We start from the raw sequence: 7,423 nt of genomic DNA, 5'->3' as shown, positions 1-7,423 counted from the left end.
ACTCAGGGAGACAGCGGCAGGCAAATCTCTGTGAGTTCGAGACCAACCTAGTCTACAGAGTGATCTCCATGACAGCCAGGCTGTTACACAGAGAAACTCTGTCTCCAAAAAAAAAAAAAAGATTCTGACTACAGAAAGCAGAAAGGTTTGGGAATACAGCTCAACATCATGTGGTATTTTGCTTACTCAGGATGCCCAAGGCTTGAGTTCAATCTTGACAACCAGAAAAGAAGGAAGAAGATTGGATGTAAGCAATGTATGTATATTCAATGTACATTTCTATCGCTTAAACTTTCCGTTGGACAATACTGTGGCTTCCAACTGCCCTTTAGCCTTGCTGTGGGAACCTGCCCCAGGATGGCCATTTCTGGCTCCATTTGTAACAACTCAATAACCTTTTTTTTTTTTTTAATTCCAGAGGTTACTTATTCTCAGGAGCTTAGGTTTGATGCTAACAAAAGATGGTCTTCCAGTCACACTCATCCACAAGTCATGTCTTGACTTAGACAACTGTTTGATGTTCCTCATCTTAACTGCCAAAGTCACTATTTAGGGATTCTAGTTCAAGCTACGACCATCTTTCCTCAGCCACTACAGCCATCTTCTGCTTTGTCCCCCTATTCTATGGTTTCTCTTTCTCCTCTTCCACAATCCATTTCCACAGTGCGATGAGGCTGGTCACCATTTTTAAATCCATTTCCCATATTCCCCACAGCCCATGAGTTAAAGCCCACCTGCCTTCTGAGCCTCCCTCTCCCCCTCCACTGTCTCTCATGGGAGTTGCTGTGGGGGGAGGGGTGCTATAGTCATCATCATCATCTTCACCCGTGAGCCTGCCTGAGAGCAGTTACCAAAATAAATGCGCAGGGAGAGAGGCCAGAGATAAATGTTGTATAATATTTTGTTTCTGTTTTGGCTAATAAAGCTTTCCTGGAGATCAGAGGATGGAGCTAGCCACTAGTTAACCACAGAGACCAGGCAGGGGTGGCTCATACCTTTGATTCTAACACTTGGGATCTCATGCCTTTAATTCCAGCACCAGGGAGGTAAAAAGAGAAATATAAGGCAGGTGGAGACAGGAGCTAGCCCCATTCAGTCTGAGGATTCATAGAGACGTGCGGGATATCCTTCTGTATGCTGTGAATATATGTTGCTTTTATTGATTGATGAATAAAGCTGCTTTGGCCTATGGCAGGGAAGAATACAGGTAAGTAGAAAAGCCAAAATGAATACAGGGAGAAAGAAGGTGGAGTCAGAGAGACGCCAGCAGCTGCGGGAGGAATAAGATGCCAGAGCAGTACCAGTTAGCCACGGGCCATATGGGGATACACAGATGTGAGAGCTAGCTAGTAATAAGCCTGAGCCATCCACCAAACAATTACAGTTAATATTAAGCCTCTGAGTGATTATTTTATAAGTGACTGTAGAACCAGGAGGGATGCAGAAAAGCCTCTGGCTACAGGACACCCCCATTCAGCCCGAGGATTCACAGAGACAGGATCACCCCCATTCCATCTGAGATTTCATAGAGATAAGAAGTCTAGTGGCTGCTGTCCCGCCTTCTGATCTCTAGGCAAGATTTACTTGTCAGAACACAAACAAAATATCATACAACAGATAAACACCCCATCCCCCATCTCTTACCCTCCGACCCCTCACACCACCTTCTACCACCCCCTTCCCCAGTTTGCCCGTCTGAAGCACAGCCTCCTTTTGGTTAAAGGAATACATTTCCTCATTGTTAAGTGTCATTTTGCTCTCAGAAATCCTGCAAGAGAATGAAACTGAAGGCCACAGGAGTGAGAAGGGACCAGGAGTTAAGACCAACTGAGTTACGAGAAGTAACTTGTATTCTTTACAGCACAGTGGCCAAAGGAGCTTGCTCAGTCAGCTCAAAGCTTGGAGATGAGATGGCTCACTGTGTAGAGTGCTCTCTGCTTTATCAGAGGAGCAGAGTTCAGATCCCAGCACCCACATGACCTGTCCACAAACTGTAACCCAACGCCTCCTCCTAGCCTTCATGGGCACCGGCACACACACACACACACACACAGACTCTCTCTCTCTCTCTCTCTCTCTCTCTCTCTCTCTCTCACACACACACACACACACACACACAGACTCTCTCTCTCTCTCTCACACACACACACACAAACACACACACACACACACAGACTCTCTCTCTCTCTCTCTCTCTCTCTCTCTCTCTCACACACACACACACACACACAGACTCTCTCTCTCTCACACACACACACACACGACTCTCTCTCTGACTCTCTCACACACACACAGACACACACAGACTCTCACACATACACACACAAACACACACACACAGACTCTCTCTGACTCTCTCTGACTCTCTCTCTCTCTCTCTCTCTCTCTCTCTCTCTCACACACACACACACATGCACCACAAAATGAGAAACCAAGGCACACTTGAACTCCATCCTAAGTCCCTAGGACTGGTGGCTTTCACTGTAATCAGGCAAAGAGTAGCTTTCCAGCATGATAATGTCCCTCACTCCAGCCTAGCCAGCTTGACAATGACACTTGCCAGACACCTGCTCTGCCCCAGGTATTTATAGCTTTCTTCATGCACGAACTGAAGGATGTGTTTTGGTTTTGTTTTTGTTTTGTTTTGTTTTGTTTTGTTTTTTTGCGTATCACCCCAAACAATAAAGTCCACGAATCAAGTTATCTTGCAAGGTCCAGACCACACGCTCTTGAAAACCTGCCAGGCTTTCGGATCTTCCAGCGGCAGCTCTCACCGTGGGCAGTGGTTCCGACTGTTCATTGAAAACTGCTGAGGGCCGGGCTGGCAGACCCAGGTGTTCCCTGCGGCCCTCCCTGAGTTATGGAGAGGGACTTGGCTGCTTCTCTAACTCCAAGAACATGGTTGGTGTAAGGCATAGCTTGCTTGTATAAGACCTCCGGATCCCAAACTTTATCTTCTCTGCCTTCTATTCCTCTTATCTTCCTTTCTTCTGGTCCTCTCTCTCAGGACCCTGTCGCTGGAGAATGACCTGCTGATCCAGGTCATAACACATTATAAATTTGCTTGAATTGCCCTCTAAAGGCCGCAAGGCAACTTCAACAGGAGTCTAACTCCATGTAACCTGGAACAGCCTTTCAGGATTTGGAGCTTCCTGTAGCGTGGGGGGCGGGGATATGGATCATGGCGCGCTCTGTGGAGAACAAGGAGAGAGTGCTGACCATAGCGGGCCATGCGCTCCATGGCTCTGGAATCCTCAGAGCACGGAGTCTCAGGCCACAGGGTTTCTGAAGTCTGGCACATTGTACCCTAATGGGAGCTGTGGTTCCCCAGCCTTTATCAGGTAACTGTGTCTTCCTGGGGAGAGGGCTCTCACCGTCTCTGGATGGTGCTGCAGCTTCATTCATGGCAGTTTAGTAACTTCGGAAATCTTAGGGAGGCTGTTCTTTAGTGTAAATTTCAATCTCTCGAAACGAATCTTCATGAAAGCTAAGGAAGCAGCGGAAATGATTGAAAGCCTCGCATCCCCCTCCACTCCTGCGCTTCTCTCTCTGCCACAGCTCAGACTTCAGCTCCCACAAGCGCAGCTTCAGGGACACTAGGGACACGACTTTCCACGTGTTGAGCCCAGTGAGCTTGGGAATCACGTCTGACCCCCAGAGGCGCGAGATAAACAAAAACAAACAAAAGCAAATACCTTTTGAGACTTTCGCTTGAAACACCAAGTGTAACGTGGGGGGGGGGGGCTTATTCCTGAGCTTTGGGGGCTTTGGGGTGCAGGACTGTGGAGAGCGGTTTCGGAAGGGCGCCGCATACCAGACGATGTGCTACAAGAGCCTCGGGCTGCGGCCTCAATGAGGCCTTTCAGTAGCTCCACACTGCCTCGCTTGTTCCCCTAGAGGGGCGCTTTCTGGAAGCTAAGCCCTCAGCTGGCAAGAGCAGGGACCCCTGTGCCATTTGTCTGTCAACTTCTTTAAAAGGCAAAGCCTCGCGTACAGCTGTCTCGCTTCGCATTTCCCTTCGGCGCTTGGGTGCACGCAGTGACAGACGAGGCGGTGGCGGCGAGGGGCCCCTTTCAAACGGGGAGGAAAGAAAAAAGTTAAAAGACTGCGAGAGAAAGCCTTGCCTCTCAGAGGAGCCAGCACTAATTAGGAGGGAGAGAGGCAAAACTAAGCCAGTCCCTCGGGTCCCAGAACACCAAAAAGTAAATAATAAACCTAATAATAATTATTATAATAAACTAAATAATGACCAAATAATAAACACCCGTGGTCCACCCACCCTTTCCAAACTAACAACGGCTTTCTCAAAATTTAAACATAGCAATGGGGGGGGGGGGGGCTGAATTTTACCTCAACAACTTAATTTTTTAAGTCGTTTCATATTTAACCAAGTCTGTTGGCATTATTAACCAAAATGATCCAGACTGACAGGTAGTCCTAACAGCAGTTTCCCAAAAAAACGTGTGGGTTCTTTTTTTTGAGTTTATCTCCATGCTTTATTTAATGGCTGAGCAAGAATAGCTTGCCCTAGGTGAGTACTAACAGCCCCGGAAAGACGGCACAGTGCCTAAGAAGAACTGAAACTCACTATTTTCTACAAATAATGTATTTTAAAAGTTGGACTTGAATGTTGAAAATAGGTTTATAACGGGATGTTATTTTAAAAGCACGTCAACACTGGTTTTTGTTTGATTTGGGGTTTTTTATTGGTTTGGTTTTTGAGACAGAGTCTCACACAACCCAAGCTGGCTCAAAAACTCCTGCCCCTCTGGAACCACAGACACACACATCGCTTGCTGTTATCCAATAGCTCGGCGAATTTCAAACTTCCACCCTAAAGAATTGCTCTTCCTACTCGATCATTCAACTGCTACATCCTGAGCCTCCATTACATCCCAGAGACGGGCACAATATGAACAGTAGACAAAGTTCCATCCTCAAGATGACCTGTTCTGGGAGCGAGCAAGATAGAGAGGTGGGTGGTCGATGTAATCAGCGTCTTTACTGTTATTCTTTGGCTTTTTGAGAAAAAGATCTTACCATGTAGCCCTGGCTAGCCCAGCACTCTGCGGACAGAGAGGCGGCCCCTGAGCTCTCAGTTCGGCCTCTGCCTCACCATGCTAGCTACAGGCATGCGCTGCCATACCCAGTTGTAAAAGTGGTCTTTAAAGAAAGACAGGGGCTCTCCGTCCTCACCTTCCACCGTGGAATCCCAGGGAATGAATCAGGTGGCCAGGCTTAGCAATGTGAATAAAGCACCCTGCCAACCCAAGAGACTAATTTTATCTTAAAAACCCAAACATACAACTTCAGTTATGGACCTGTTAGTAAAAAAAGAAAAGCAATTGTTTCATTTTTTTAAAGTTGGACGGAACCTTGGGAGGGAACGGGTTGTGGCACCTTGTACATTGAAGGGCTTCAAGCAACAAACTGGTTCTTTTTTAGATTGATTTTCTTATTTTTTTATGTGTTTGAGTCTTTTGTCTGCGTGTGTGGCTGTGCACCATATGTGTACTTGTCCCTCCGAGGTCAGAAGACCTCATGGGATACCCTGGAACTGCAGTTACAGGCGGTTGTGAGCCAGCATGTGCGTGCTGGAAACCGAACTTGGATTCCCTGAAAGAGCGACAAACAACAAGCCGGTTCCTATTCATCAGCCTTGCCCCACCTGCCCGCTTGACTCCCTGCTTCAGATGCGACTTCACAGCGCTGCAGTGATCCACAGAGCCCGGAATCGCGCCTCTCATCACCTGCTCAGAGGAGGTGCCAATGACGTGAGTGTTCGTGCACGAAATCCAGCGAGATCTCCACCTTTCGAATGGTAAAAGCTCCCAAGGCATCTTTATAGAAAGAAAAGCACGAAGCCTGCACTCTCTGCCCTTCCCGGCTTCAGATGCTATAAGACTGCTTTGGATAAACAACTATTCCAATAGTTCTTTAGCCATCTCCTGGTCCTTAGGTCGCTTTACTTTCTGCAAAGACCCCACCGCCACCGAAACTGCAACTTTTTTTTTTTTTTTTTTTTTTTTTTTTTTGGTTTTTTGAGACAGGGTTTCTCTGCAGCTTTAGAGCCTGTCCTGGAGCTAGCTCTTGTAGACCAGGCTGGTCTCGAACGAAACTGCAACTTTTGAGCAGGCAGTGCCCTCTAGTGCCTGTACTTAAGTAACAACTTAAACACTGTTCCTCTTATCTAAAAAGCAAAGTCTGCCAAAAATCAAATCACATCTTACTAACCCACTGCTTTTTTTTTCCCCCAGCTTCACAGTGCTGGCATTTAGGACTTGATGTTGCCACAAGCTGTCTTGTCCGCTGTGGGAGGCTTAGCAGTAGCTCTGGTATCTGGTATCTGACCCGGTGCAGTGCCACTAGGGCCAGGAGTGACAAAAGACATCACTGACGGTCCCCAGGGAGCAAGTCGCCCTGGCTGATTGAGACAAGCGGTTAGAAAACAAAGCCCGTTCTTCTCGCCAAATACGGGGACTGGGCTGGGCTGGGGGGTGACTTTGTATAGTACAAAAATACACTGCTTCTTTTGTTTTTAACTTTTATTTTTTCTGTACATGGATGTCCTGCCTGCCCTGCATCTGTGTGCCACTTCCGTGCAGTCCTCGGAGGCCAGAAGGTGGCGTTGGATCCTCTGGAAATGGAGTTACAGATGGTTGTGAGTAGCCATGTGGGTCCTCTGGAAAAGCAGCAGAGCTCTCAACCCACTGAGATGTCTCTCCAGCAACACCCCTCCCCCCATTCCCCCCTTCTTTTAATCGGGGGCCTCATGTAGCCCAGGCTGGCCTCGAGCTCACTATATAGCCAAGGCTGCGGGTAAACTCCTGCTCTTCCCGTCTTTGCTTTCGGGGTGCTGGGATTACAGGAAATGAGCCACTCTGACAGCGGTCACTTTCTAGCGGCACTGTATTTTTATGCCACTTTATAATAGGATACCTAGTATTGTCACTATGTACAATTCCTGAAACGGAGGTCCGTTAGCTACGCCAGCAGTTGTGGTCGCCCCTGCCTCTGCTTCAAAAGCTGTTGCTCTACTGCTGTTTCTCCTGGCTTCCCCCGTCTCTCTCACTGACTGCAATCAGTCTTCTGGACACATTGTAAGCAATTCAGAGTCTTCCGACTCTTGAATTTTAAACAACTGATTTAGGAGGTACATTTAAAACTCTAACCTAGAAATGTGTGTGACTTGGCTAGAGTAGAAAGCTAGATTAGATTGGCCGCTCTTACAAAGGACCTGAGTTATTCCCAGCACCCACACAGTGGCTCACAACCATCTGCCTCCAGTCCCAGGGGGATCTGATGTCCTCTTCTGGCCTCTGTGGGCATCAGGCACACAAGCAGTACACAGACATACTTGAAGGCAAAACACCCAAATGCATTTGAAAAAAAATCTACAACTAAATGGAAATGAAATTCAGAA

The 7,423-nt window shown here is 47.5% G+C and overlaps 1 long non-coding RNA gene across 1 annotated transcript; it reads left to right on the top strand.

Annotated features, from left to right (window-relative positions):
• Positions 1–4,794: 4,794 nt before the first annotated feature.
• LOC119800630 lies at positions 4,795–6,454 on the top strand. The gene is made up of 3 exons (XR_005283067.1): positions 4,795–4,975; positions 5,564–5,774; positions 6,258–6,454. It is a non-coding gene; the product is annotated as an uncharacterized LOC119800630 (long non-coding RNA).
• Positions 6,455–7,423: the final 969 nt, after the last annotated feature.

This window comes from Arvicola amphibius, chromosome 14 (genome assembly GCF_903992535.2).
Source record: "Arvicola amphibius chromosome 14, mArvAmp1.2, whole genome shotgun sequence".
Lineage (NCBI taxonomy): Eukaryota > Metazoa > Chordata > Mammalia > Rodentia > Cricetidae > Arvicola > Arvicola amphibius.
The sequence above is the reverse complement of the archived record's forward strand: the minus strand, read 5'-3'. Positions and strand labels throughout refer to the sequence as shown.